The sequence below is a fragment of the Canis lupus genome, chromosome 6 (genome assembly GCF_048164855.1).
Source record: "Canis lupus baileyi chromosome 6, mCanLup2.hap1, whole genome shotgun sequence".
NCBI lineage: Eukaryota > Metazoa > Chordata > Mammalia > Carnivora > Canidae > Canis > Canis lupus.
Window position 1 is genome coordinate 50,674,256 of NC_132843.1, and position 13,615 is coordinate 50,687,870.

Consider the following 13,615-nt stretch of genomic DNA (forward strand, 5'->3'; position numbering starts at 1 on the left):
CCTTGAGATTGGAGCGGCAAAGAAGCTGCAGAATAAACTGTGAGAAGGATCCCCAGCATTTGGTATTTGGTTGGAGGCTGCCATGGCGGCAGTGGTGAAAGAGGCAGGTGTGCACAGTGCACAGTGACCCCACTGTCGGTCCAGGAGTAGGGGCGGGAACATTGCTGGTCTGGGCGGGGAGACACTGCGTTTGGGCTGAAGGGTTGGTAGAACATTTGGGACCTGGAACTCAGAACTGGAGCTTGGAGGGGCTTTGGGTAGAGAAGGTTTGGTGGTTACCTGCACAGAAGTGGTTGCAAAGCAGGGCGAGTGAGAGCCATTGCAAGGAGAGAATCAAGCCAGAGATGAGGTGTGGACACCCCTCCTGTGTAAGTGACAACCAGAGACTCAGGACAGTGAAGGAGCACTTTGGTTTATACACAGAGGGTAGGAAACTCTAACCCACCATAACCTTCATGTAAACTAACGAGAAGAAAGGCTGCATCTCAGGCTTTCCCTCTAGACCCCACCAATGCAGGACTAGAGTTTTTATCCTGCACAGGCGGCCTCCCTAGGTCTCTCCTTGGTGGGATCCTGACTTCCATCCCCTAATGTCTCTCAAGCCCAGGAATGGAGGCCCCGGGGACTGGGACTGTGGTAGTGAAGATAGAGAGAGCAGAGGGAGAGGGGACAGGATTCTTTATCCACCAGGCAAAGGTCTTTGAAGTGCTTTTAGTGGCAATCAGACCGCAGGTTCTACACACAGTGGGAAGGTCTGAATGAGGGGTGTTCTTGTTATTATTTGTAAAACAATGCTAAAACCACAATTAACCAAAAATCCTCTTAGAAAAACCCAGGACTTGGGCTGCCCCGGGGGACTCAATGGTTTAGCGCCGCCTTCAGTCCAGGGCCTGATTCTGGAGACCGAGGATCGAGTCCCGCGTCAGGCTCCCTACATGGAACCTGCTTCTCCCTCTGCCCCCCTCCACCCCACCCTCCGTCTGTGTGTGTGTCTCATGAATAAGTAAATAAAATCTTTAGAAAGAAAGAAAGAAAGAAAGAAAGAAAGAAAGAAAGAAAGAAAGAAAGAAAGAAAGAAAAGAAAGAAAGAAAGAAAGAAAAAGAAAACCCCAGGACTTTGTGTTCAGGGTATATGCTTTAGCTTTAAAATGTTATTTTATTATTAAACTAATAGGCATTTTAAGGTAAAATCGTAAAAATTCATCCTCCTTTTTCTTTTTCTCACACCTTTCTGATCCTCAATTTTAATCCCCTTTATCATTAAAAAAAAAAAAAAACTAGGAAAGACAACTCCACTTCATGTAACTACTTCCAACTTTTTGTGTCTTTATTACTTTCTGCCACATACATAGTTCTTACAAAATTATAATCGGTGTATATGCAAGCCTGTATCTTTTCTCTTACTATTATTTCCAAGACAATATGCTTGTTCAATATAGTCCTATTTTCATTTTAAATACTTGAGTGGTATTCTGTTCTACAAATACACCATAATTTATTTAATCCTTTTTCTATTTTGGGACATGGCATTTGCTTTTACTTTCTCCTTATTGTAAATAACAGATCTGTAAACAGCCCATGTATCTTTTTTTGTTGTTCTTTTGAATTATTTCTTTGGAAGCAATTCCCAGGAGTGGAATTATTAGGTCAAAAAACATGGATGCTTTTATGGTTCTCAATAAATGTTGCCAGATTGGCCCCCATCCTTCCTTCCTTCCTTAAAGGCTCACTGTACCTAGTGGGCACAAATTATAAGCTCAGTGAGATGTGCCAGGAAGGGAATGTGAACAGAAAGCCGCCCCTGGCGCCTGGGTCAGCACAGAGCCCTGTCCTCCCAGGTACTCCTGTGGGTCCTCCACCCCAGGGAGGGGAGGAGAGGGCAGGAAAGGGTTGTGGGCACCGTGGGAAATGAAGCAACAATCTGGTACTTCCTGCCAGAGCAGCTGCAGATGAGAAATTACATACCAGCGAAAGGGAGGCAGGGCAGAGTAAACGTGCAGCCCCAAGAACATCCCCACCCCCTCCCGCCCCGGATGAGGGCAGAACACCCTTAGTGTTTGGAATGGTCTCTAGGGAGCTGTGGACTTGCCCCTAGGAAATGCCTCAGGGTCCTGGGCAAGAGTGTTCTGGATTAGGCTGAAGAGACTCACTCCCTTGCTTGATAAATATTTGAGTGGCCACTATGTCAGGTGCTGGAAATTCTGATCCTAAAGGGAATAAAACTTGGGCTCTGCCCTCAGGGAGCTTGCAAGCCGGTAAGGAAGTCAGAAGGGTAACAGTGATTGCAACAGCATCATCACCTATCCTTACAGACCTGCGCTCGGGACACAGATCTTGGTGTGACCCAGAGGACTTAGCATGTGAGCTCCATGTGCGGCAGGCAGAGGTGATGGGCAGCATCCGAAGTGAAGGATGTTCCAGCTGGGGATGCCAAAGCAGGAGAGCGGGGAGTGCGTGAAGTGGAAGACCAGGCAAGACCCTGGGAGCCTCTTTCAGACTTGGTCGTGGAGGCCTAAGGATTCCTCTGCAGAGGCACTTAGCTCACAGTCCCAGCTGCGAGGGGGAGCCTGAGATCCTTGAAGCTGCATTTATAGCTCAGACTTTTTAACATAAATTGAATGTTTCCTGATGAGATCATGGGGACCTTTAAAGCTCTCCAAAGCCACCTCTTTGGGTCACCACTCATTTGATTCTCAGAGCAATGTGGGGGGGGGGGGGGGGGAGGAAGTCATATGACCAGATTTACATTTTAGAAAGTTCTCTGTGCTGAGGTTTGCAGAATGGATTGGAGAGACCGTGGGGTCCTTTAGGGGGCTGGTCAGTCATCCAGACCAGAGGTCAAGCAAGCCATGCTTCAGAAGGGACCGTGGGGTTTGAGGGAGGTGGAGGGGGACCCTTCCTCCCAGGGCCAAGAACTTTCTCCCTACAAGCCTCACTGAGGGTTAAGGGAAGGAACAGCCATTTCCAGGGGCCTGTGGTCCAATGGGATGCCCAGGTGCGACCATAGCATTTAATGAGAGGACAGACCTGGGGCTGGGTTTCTATGTCCATAATGAAAGGCAACTCACATGTGCCTCCCGGGCCTGTGAAGTTACACTGTGTGTGCGGGAGGAGAGCCAAGTGAGTGTTACACTGCAGCTGGAAGAAGCCAGGCACAGTGGTGACTGAGTTCAGGGCTCTGGACTAAATACCATCACTCAATCACTGTGGGATCTTGATTGGGATCAATGCCACAAGATTTGGGGTCCTCACCTGGATGATAATTCCATCCCTGTCTGGCTTATTAGGAGGATTCAGTGAGAAAATATGTCCATAGTCAAGACCTTGGAGAAGATAAAAAGGATGTCATAGATCCAGGGTGTTGTCACCTCTGTGCTTTGGAAAACATAGGGAAATATCTGGAAATAACTTAGTCCCTCAAAAGAGAGGTAGGCCCCCTGGAGCCAGAGAGAGAGAAAGAGGGGGTGGGGCATGGAGGGTGGGTGAGGGTGGGGAAGCCACAGGGTGTGCACCTCTGCTTGAGTCCCTGCTTCCTCCTCTTCTTGTGGCTTGCCTTTGAAGCTGAGGGCAGCTGTTAGATCAAAGAACAGGTTGGGCCCAGCCCAGATCACTCTGCTCAGAGGCAGAGGCCATGTTTGAAGCCACACCGAGGAAACTGGCGGGGGCTGGCAGGACTTCCGGACTCCAGGCTCTCTAGTGTTTGGACGGCTCTGACCTGACGCCCACCAGGAGGCCCTGGGGAGGAAAGGCCTGTTGTCCATACCAGGGGCACCACTGCCCCATCACTCCTGCCAGGGACTCTGTTCTAGCCACAGTCAAGGGCAAAGTTCAGGAGCTCCAGGGACCCCTCTTCTGTCCAGTGAAGTGTTTTGAGTTTTAGAAACAAAAGTACCAGGCAGCCCCAGTGGCGCAGCGGTTTGGCGCCGCCTGCAGCCTGGGGTGTGATCCTGGAGACCTGGGATCGAGTCCCACATCGGGCTCCCTGCATAGAGCCTGCTTCTCCCTCTGCCTGCCTATGTCTCTGCCTCTCTCTCTCTGTGTGTGTCTCTCATGAATAAATAAATAAAATCTTAAAAAACAAAAACAGAGCAGGGAGCAGGGAAGGCCAGAATTCCAGGCCAGCCAAAGTCTCTGCTTGTGTGAAGTTGGGCAATTTTGGTAGGGGAGAGGGATGTAAGGCACTTGGTCCTGACCCCCTGCAGAGCAAGAGCATGCACAGGCTGCTGGAGTGAGGGGGTCTTGGGGCGAGATTCAATGCCTTTGTTAGTTTGCGAGGGCCACCATCACAAGGTGCCGCTGACACAACAGAAGTATGGTTCCTCACAGCTCTGGACACCAGAAGTCTGAGGTTAACGTGTCAGCAGCGCTGGCCTCTCCTCTTGGCTTTAGTATGGGCGTCTTCTCCTGTCTCTTCATGAGTTCTCCCCTCCCTAAGATTGTGTCCTAATTTCCTTCTCTTATAAGGACACCAACCACGTTGGCTGAGGACCTCTTTCTAACTTAACTCTGTCTTTGAAGACTTGTCTCCTGAGTCTCCTTCTGAGGTATTAAGGGTTAGGACATCAACATGTGAATCTGGGGGACACCATTCAGCCCATTAAAAAAAACCCCAGATGCGGAGCCTCCCTTCCAGCCGTGGGTGAGGACAGGTTGCCATGGAGGTCACGGCCCAGCCACAGCCACGGGGCGGAGATGGAGCTGTAAGGGCTCTAAGAGCAGAGCAGTGGCCCAGAGCCCACCGTTCACTCCATGCCTGGCTACTTCTGTTACCTCTGTCATGCCTGTCCTTGGGCCATATCCTAGAAAGAGGGCAGCAGGGCAGCAGGGCACACTGAGCCCCGCACTGGCAAGGTTGCTGCCTGGCTCCCCTCACCCAGGCACAGCTTCCGCCACCTTCTCCTTGTCCCCTCTCCTGCTGATGCAAAGTGCAGTGCTGGGGACTGCAACCATGGCATTTAACAGACGCTCTGGAAAATTCTCCCAGCTTCCTGTCTTGCAGGCCTTTACCCGTGCTGGTGCCTCTGTCTGGAACCTCACTGCTCCTCACCATCACCCTGTGGGGAGTTTCATTACTGTGGGGCTCTTCCTCCCCAGTCACCATTCGATGTGGGACACCATGTCTCTCCAGCCGGGATGAAGGGTAAGGCCTGGAAGGACCATGGCTGGCATGAACCAACCCATGCCTATCTGCCCTCTGTCAACAGGGCATGGGGGCTGGCAGGAGGAGGCAGAGGCTGTGGCGGGCCCCCTCCCACTCGTTCCTCAAGGGCTGCTCTCCTCCCATCTCCTGTCTTATCTGGGGGTGGGTCCCAGATGTTTCCTCTCACACACACAGTCCCCAGTGCCTTTTCCCACAGGAACCAGCGCCCTGTTTCCAGGCCCTGGGAGGAGGTTCCCCCAGCCTGGCTCCTAGCTCTGTTCACTCTCCTGAGCCCTTGATGTCCTTCTTATCATCCAGACAGGGGAGGACTTGAGTTTAAAGGGAACTGGGCCCCTTTAAAGTTGAAACCTCACCATGACCAGATATGGGAGTGTATTTTCAGCAGGAGGCCTAGGTGAAGATACAAGCAGTTGTCAGCCTGGAACCAGGCCTGGCTCCCTCCCTTCCCCCCCGCCCAAGAGAGACACTGACCAGTTGCTGCCCCAGCTGGGGACACACATTTTCTAATTATGAAAACTGTGAACAACTTCAAAGCTGATGAACAATTTTTTTTTGGCCCATGCTTCCAAATTCACTCTCATCTTCGTCAATTTTTTTTAAAAGATTTTATTTATTTATCTATTTAATGTGAACAGGAATGGGACAGAGGGAGAAGGAGAGAAAGAATCTCAGGCAGACTGCCCTGTGAGTACAGAGCCCAACGTGGGGCTCCATCCCACAACCCTAAGATCATGACCCAAGCTGAAATCAAGAGTTGGACACTAACCAACTGAGCCACCTAGGCACCCCTTGTCTTTGTCAATGTACAAATGTAAATTTGTAAAGTTGATGTGTTTCTGTGAGTCTCATCACTGCATACAAAACACTGGATTTCTCAGCCCTGATTTTTTTTTTTTGTTCCGTACACACCTCTGTGTTAGGAACGTTAACTACTTGTCATTTTTAATAGGAGCCCAGTGTTTTACTGCCTTCATGCTCTATAGTTTACTCCTACTGTTCTCTCAAATTTAATATTCAGATGGTTTCTAATTTTCCACCTTTATGCGAATAGCAGTATCGTAGATAATTTTGTATAAACTGCATGTTTTCTTCTTTATTTTCTTAACATTTATTATAAAAATAGAGTGAGGCATTTTCAAGCTCTTGCTACACAGGGCCAGACCATTGTCTCAAGAGAGGACCAGAATTAATCAAGATGTAATACTAAGAGCAATTTTTAAAGAAACAATTTTCCCCATAATCCTGGCAACTCTGGCTGTTTATCATGATGACATATTTTGCCGATGTAATGGTTGTGCAAAGGGACCTTAAAGTTAATTTACGTTTTAGTACTGACTGTCAACATTCTGTGTCCTCCCAAATAATAACTTTGGGTTAGTATTTTCTCCCTTGGTTTTGGAAGTTTACCTGCTTTGGTTGCCTTCTGGGTGCTTATTTTACAGACATTTCACATGCATAAACATGTTGTGTGATTTCCCTTAGTGAGCTTCTATCCTGGCAGCCTTCCTCTGCTAAGTCTTCTTTAGATCAAGCAATGATTTTCAACCCTGGATGCATGTTAGAGTCGCCTGGGAGAGTTTCTAAAACACAGACGTTAGGTGTGCCTGGGTGACTCAGTTGATTAAGCATCTGTCTTTGGCTCAGGTCATGACCTCAGGGTCCTGGGATCAAGCCCTGCATCAGACTCCCTGCTCAGTGGGGAACCTGTTTCTCCCTCTCCCTCTGCTGGCTCAAACTCTCTCTCTCTCTCAAATAAATAATAAAGTCTTTAAAAAAAATACAGACCTTAGCCTCATTAGAAGTATAGAAGAGGAGCTGTTGGTTTCCTCAAACAGATAAAGACCCCGAGGCCTGGAGACTTGATCCAGAAACTAGAACGTCTATCTTTATCCAGTGGCTGATGCTTTCAAGCCAATAAATATTTGTTGCACACCTACTATGAGTTGGCCACTCTGCTAGGAAGCGGGGAGGCCCAGGTAAAATCTATGGTACATACCTTCAGCAGGGGTCACACCATTAAGAGGGACAGGCAGCTCGTTGTAGCTAGGGAAGTTTAATGGGAGAGATCCTCAAAAGCTTCTTGAAGGAAGCAAGAAGCTGGGTTTTGAATGAAGAAGAGCTACCCAGGTGGAGGGACTAAGGATGAAGGCTTTTGAAGTAGAGGAACAGCATGTGCAAAGACACAGAGGCATGAAAACGGGTAACGTGCTGGAGGCATTGCAGGGGTGCGTGGTGGGAAGAGCAGGGCATGTAGTCGGCCTGCCAGCTCCACCACAGCGTTGTCATCTTCAGCAAGTTATGTAGCCTCTCTAAGCTCCAAATCTCCCATCTATCCCATGATGATCATAATGCCTGGCTGGCTGGCTGGAGGTTGACCAAATGAGATCTTTATTGAGCCCTAGGCATTATTTTTGGTACATGGTAAATGCCCTATAACTATTGGTTGTCATTATTGAGAAGACGTAATCTTTTATGGAGAAGGGATGGACAGGGGCCTTATATTCTATACGGAGATGATCTGATCATAGAGTAAGGACTATAGAGTAGGTAAGTCACGCAAAGACATAATCAGACAGATTTAAGATAGTCTGGGCAACAGAGGGGGGAATGGACAGGAGAGAGAAGAGCAGAGGCAAAGAGGTCAAGTGACCATAATCTCTCTCCACAACCACAGGAGAGGTGATGGGGGCCTTCAGGTGCAGTGACCACTGTGAGAATGAAGAGGCCAAACCAGAAATGCAGATTAACTAGGCTTGGTGATCTGTTGGATGTGGGAAGGCAGGGGACAGGGAGCGAAATGGGATGTTTCCTCACTCCACCCCCTGCAGGTATGCTCCTGCGCTTCACCTGATCCAGCAGCCCCAACATTCCCTCTCCAAAGGGGCCCATTGTCCCTGATCTTCATGGCTCCCAGACACTGACTCCCAGGGGTTAGGCAAACTGCGAAGGAAGAGCACAGGGCCCATTTGTTCAAACATTGGCTGGAGGCTACACCTCTCCCCAAGGAAATGAGCTCAGCTTCCTTAGTCTCCCACTCCTGCAAAAGAAATCTCAAGGTTGGTGACTTGGAACCCGCTCGAGACCTTCTCTGCCGACCACCTCAGGATCCGGATATCCTGGGCTTTTGCAGCATATGGGCCAGGCCCAGCTCTGCCCGGGAAGGGTGGCCCACAGGAGGGATGTGCTTTGTGGAGAGGAAATGGCTCAAACCAGATATTGCCTTGTTTGTTTTCCCTGTGAAGAAAAGAGACCAATTTACTTTCCTCTTTTATTTATTTTTTAGGGATGAAGCAGATATTTTTAATTTCTCTAGTTTCCTGCTGTCTACAGGTGTTTCCTATGGTCTTGCTGTCAGAAAGGCATAATCAGCTCTGTTCCTGAGATTTCTAAAACGTCTCCCTGCTGTGACCTCAAATCCCCTTGGGGCGAGGCAAGGTGACTACATGGCCCCTCCATAACCTGCTTGTGTTTCCCACCATTCACCTGTGGTGCAAGCGGGGGGTTTGCTCCTAATACCTCCTGGAGAGGTGCCAATGGAGAGAGAGAGGGGAGGAGGAAGTCTCTGGCTCCAGCAGCACTCTGGGTTTTGATTCCCTGGCTATTGTGGCATTCATGACAGGGCTGCCCAGTAGCTCCAGTAAAATTAGTCTTTACTTTTCATTTGTAGGACGGTTCTCTCACCTCCAAACAATCATGACAGACTCTGTAGAACAACTATTGAAAAGGCAGAAATACTTGTTTTTTACCCCAAAAAAGTTATGCACAAACTAAAACTTTGGGGAAAGCATTGTGTTTTTCACGCACCAGAGAAGCCATTGGTGATGGGAAATCTTTTATAAAGTGAAGGGACCATCAGTAAAGCAACATAGTCTGTCTCAAACTACCTATTTTACAATACTCATGAATCTATGGAGCCTCATATCTGTCTTTCACAAGGAATGTGACTAATATTTATTGAATACTTTCATTACACAGCTTCTCTTTTAAAACCTTCACCACCATTCTGTGAGTTGGGTATTGCTGATCTGTTGTACTGAACAGGAGACAAACACTTAGACTGCGTAAAGGGTCTGGTGGCTCCATAGGGCAGGAGCAGACCTCTAACACAGGTCCCTCCCTCTCCTGTCTACAGTGGTGCACCCTCATCCCCCCATAGAATTCCATGAGGAGCCCATAATGCCTGTAATATTATTTAGTATTAAGAGCAATGAATCAGTGATGTCCTTAAAATAATTAAAAATAAATTCACATACTAAACCAAAAGATACCTCCTGGGATAACCCAGGAAAACAGGTCAAATAGGATAAAACATTCTTCCCATAAATCAGAAATAACAAACCCCTGGATCATATGCTGTAGGCAAGCATTTTCTCTCCCCAGCAAAGCTTTCTTTTTTTCTTTTTAGCTAACCTGACATTGAAAAGTAAATTCAATAGATTATATTTACAAGTCAGCCTTGTAATCTTATCCTGAAAAATCAAATCATGTGAACGATCTTTTGAGAAATGACTCAGTGTGAGCCATGTAGGTGGTGGACTGGTGCAGAGTGGCACCCCTTTGGTGTGAGTGGGCAGGGGTCTCCCCCAGTGCCCACCCACTTCTGTGCATTGCCTGCCCAGCCTCTGAGGGCATTGGACCTTGCAACACTCACCCTAGATGCTGCAGGAGAGGGGTGTGAAACACACAGTGCACAGAAGTGCACTCAGGATCAGAACAGGTCTTGCACACTGGAAAAGTCTCTTCATATCATCGACATCTGGTGTATGAATAGATTTCATAGAAGGGAGGATGGCTGTGTCATATTAAGAATTGGACTGCCCAGGGCCACCTGGATGTCTTTGGTGGTTGAGCGTCTGCCTTTGATTTGGGGTGTAGTCCTCGGGTCCCGGGATCAAGTGCCACATCGGGTTCCCCATGGGGAACCTGCTTCTCCCTCTACCTGTGTCTCTGCCTCTCTCTCTGTGTCTCTCACGAATAAATGGTTAAGATCTTTGGGGACAGGACACCTGAGCAGCTAAGCAGTTGAGTATCTGCCTTCGGACCAGGGCGTGATCCTGGGATCCCGGGATCGAGTTCCACATCAGGCTTCCTGCATGGGCCCTGCTTCTCTCTCTGCCTATGTCTCTGCCTCTCTCTGTGTGTCTCTCATGAATAAATAAATAAAATTTAAAAAAAAAAAAAAAGATCTTGGGGGGAAAAAGTCAGACTGGCCAAATTTTGAACCCAACGCTACTACAGGGCACATGACTCTGGGAAGGCTATTCACTACTGGGTTTCCTTGTCAAACAGGACTAATAGTATAGTAATTAATGTCTTCTTCACATGGCTGTTGAGGGGATTAGGCAAGGTACATCCTTGATGTGCCTTGTGCAGACTAAGCACTCAATCAGTGTTCATTCCTGTCTTCATTTTCCTTTTCCAAGCTGATAAACACATGACTTCCCTGGGGACATAATCTATTTATCACCAAAGATGTAAATAGCTATATGGTGAGTTGTCCAAAATCTGTAGAAAATCAGGGTTTGGAACCCAAAGGAAATTACCTGTTTCTCCTTTGTCTTGTCTTATAATTTGTTTTTTTTTTTGTTGTTGTTTGTTTGTTTTTTTTTTTCTGAGTATATGCTGAGCTGGAAGGGGACATTTTGGCTTCAGATTGATCATTTCCTTGAGCAGAGACAGTATGTAATAGCAACGCAACAGCACTTAAAAATGTATTCAGGGCTCCTCCAAATGGGGTAAACTGGCCTAAATTTTACTAAACCTAAAAACAGCTTTGAAGAGCATATATTTAACTTAGTGACACAATATCTTTTTTTTTCCATTTTATTTTAATTCCAGTATAGTTAACAAATAGGGTTATATTATTTTTAGGTTTACACTATAACAATTTGGCCATTCCATACATCACCAGGTGCTCATCACAGCCCATCTCGCCTCTGGTGACCATCGGTTTGTTCTCTATAGTTGAGAGTCTGTTTCTTGGTTTGTCTTTCTCCCTTTGCTTGTTTTGTTTCTTAAATTCCACATGCAAGTGAAATCATATGGTATTTGTCTTTCTCTGACTATTTCACTCAGCATTATATTCTGTAGCTCCATCCATGTCGGTGCAAATGGCAAGTTTTCATTCTTTTTATGGCTGAGTAATATTCCATTGTGTATATATACCACATATTTTTTTTTTTAATTTTAAGCAGCTTTTATTTCCTTTTTTTTTTTTTTTTGCAACTTTTATTTCCTTTGAGGAGGGTGCACCATTCCTGGAAATACTGCAATACCAGATCGATGTGTGGAGTAAACAGAGCAAGCTCCTATTCTGTCTCCTAATTCCAAAAATCCATTTAATATATTGTCCTTGGATAAAGGATGTACCAGATATTAAACTGATAAGAACAGATACTACACATAATCTTAGCCAAAAGGCCGAGAAGTGATGTATGTCACATATTATTTATTCATTCATCTATCAATGGACACTTAGGCTGCTTCCATAATTCCGCTATTGTAAATAATGCTGCTATAAATATTGGGGTGTGTGCATCTCTTTCAGTTGCATTTGTGTGTTCTTTGGATAAATACCTAGTAGTATGATTGCTGGATTATAGGTTAGTTCTATTTTTAATTTTTTGAGAAATCTCCATACTGTTTTCCACAGTGACTACACCAGTTTGCATTCCCACCAAAAGTGCAAGAGGGTTTCCCTTTTTCCACATCCTCGCCAACACCTGTTGTTTCTTGCATTTTTTATTTTTAACCATTCTAACAGGTGTGAGGTGATAACTCATTGCAGTTTTGATTTGCTTTTCCCTGATGATGAGTGATGTTGAGCATCTTTTCATGTGTCTGTTGGCCATCTGGATGTCTTCTTTGGAAAAATGTCTGTTCTTGTCATCTGCCTATTTTTAATTGGATTGTTTGTTTTTTGGGTGTTGAGCTATATCAGTTTTTTATATATTTTTTGGATACTGACCATTTGTTAGACGTCTCATTTGCCAAGTATCTTCTCCCATTCCATAGGTTGCCTTCTAGTTTTGTTGATTTTTTTCCTTCACTGTGCAAAAGCTTTTTATTTTGATGTAGTCCCAGTAGTTTATTTTTGCTTTTATTTCCCCTGCCTCAGGAGACATAACCTAGAAAACTTGCTCGGCCAGTGTCAGAGACCTTACTGCTTGTGCTCTCTTCTAGGATTTTTATGGTTTCAGATCTCACATTTAGGTCTTTAATCCATTTTGAATTTATTTTTCCATAGGGTGTAAGAAAGTGGCCTAATTTCATTCTTTCACATGTAGCTGTCCAGTTTTCCCAGCACCATATGTTGAAGAGATTGTCCTTTTCCCATTGGATATTCTTTTTCTGCTCTAAGACTAATTGACCACATAGGTGTGGGTTTCTTTCTGGGTTTTATATTCTGTTTCTTTGATCTATGTCTGTTTTTGTGCCAGTACCATACTGTGATAATTACTATAGCTTCGTAATATAACCTAAAGTCTGAAATTATGATAACAACACAGTATCTTTACGCAATTACTGACTTCACCTCCTCCTTTTCCCCCTCCCCGGGTATGTGTCCTGTCCCCTGACACTCAGGCCTTGGCTTTGATATTTTGAGAAGACTGTCAGGGGAGCTTGGGTGCCTCAGCTAGTTAAGTGTCTACCTTCTTTAGCTCAGGTCATGATCCTGGGGTCCTGGGATCAAGTTCTGCATCTGGCTTCCCATTGAGCAGGAAATCTGCTTCTCCCTCTCCCTCTGCCCCTCCCCTGTGCATGCTCATTCTCTCTCTCTCTCTCTCTCTCTCTCTCTCTCTCAAATAAATGAATAGAATCTTTAAAAAAAAAAAAAAAAGTAGACTGACAACTCACTCTAGAGTTGTTTTCAGGTATTTGTTCCCCTGCTCAAACCATACCTTCCAAAAGGATTTAGGGAGTAAAGTTCAAAACTCTCATTTCAGTATTTTTAACATTTTTCTTTTATGTTTATCTTATTATAGGTCTTGGCAGCCTTTCTTTCTTTTGAAAGCAATCATGGATGGGGTGCCTGGGTGGCTCAGTTGGTTAAGTGTCCAACTCTTGATTTCAGCTCAGGTCATGATCTCAGGATCCTGAGATTGAGACATATCTGGCTCTATGCTCAGCGAGGAGTCTGGTTGAGATTCTCTCTCCCTCTCTGTTTGCCGCTCTCCCCACTCACACTTTCTCTCAGATAAGTGAATAAAGGGATGCCCGGGTGGCTCAGCAGTTGAGCGTCTGCCTTTGGCTCAGGTCGTGATCCCGGGATCTGGGATCGAGTCCCGCATCGGGCTCCCTGCATGGAGCCTGCTTTTCTCTCTGCCTGTGTCTCTGCCTCTCTCTCTCTCTGTGTCTCTCATGAATAAATAAATAAAATATAAAAAAATAATAAAGATAAGTGAATAAAATCTTTAAAAAAAGGAAAAGAAAACAATTACAGGTAACCCTATA

General features: G+C 46.0%; 1 protein-coding gene and 1 non-coding gene across 4 annotated transcripts in view; one reads left to right on the forward strand and one right to left on the reverse strand.

Annotated features, from left to right (window-relative positions):
• The window catches only part of RCSD1 (RCSD domain containing 1), a 94,116-nt gene that overhangs the window by 37,632 nt on the left and 42,869 nt on the right, over positions 1-13,615 (forward strand). The gene's annotated exons all lie outside the window — the stretch shown is intronic.
• Positions 11,403-11,593, reverse strand: LOC140636158 (U2 spliceosomal RNA). Its single transcript, XR_012033476.1, has one exon. It is a non-coding gene; the product is annotated as a U2 spliceosomal RNA (small nuclear RNA).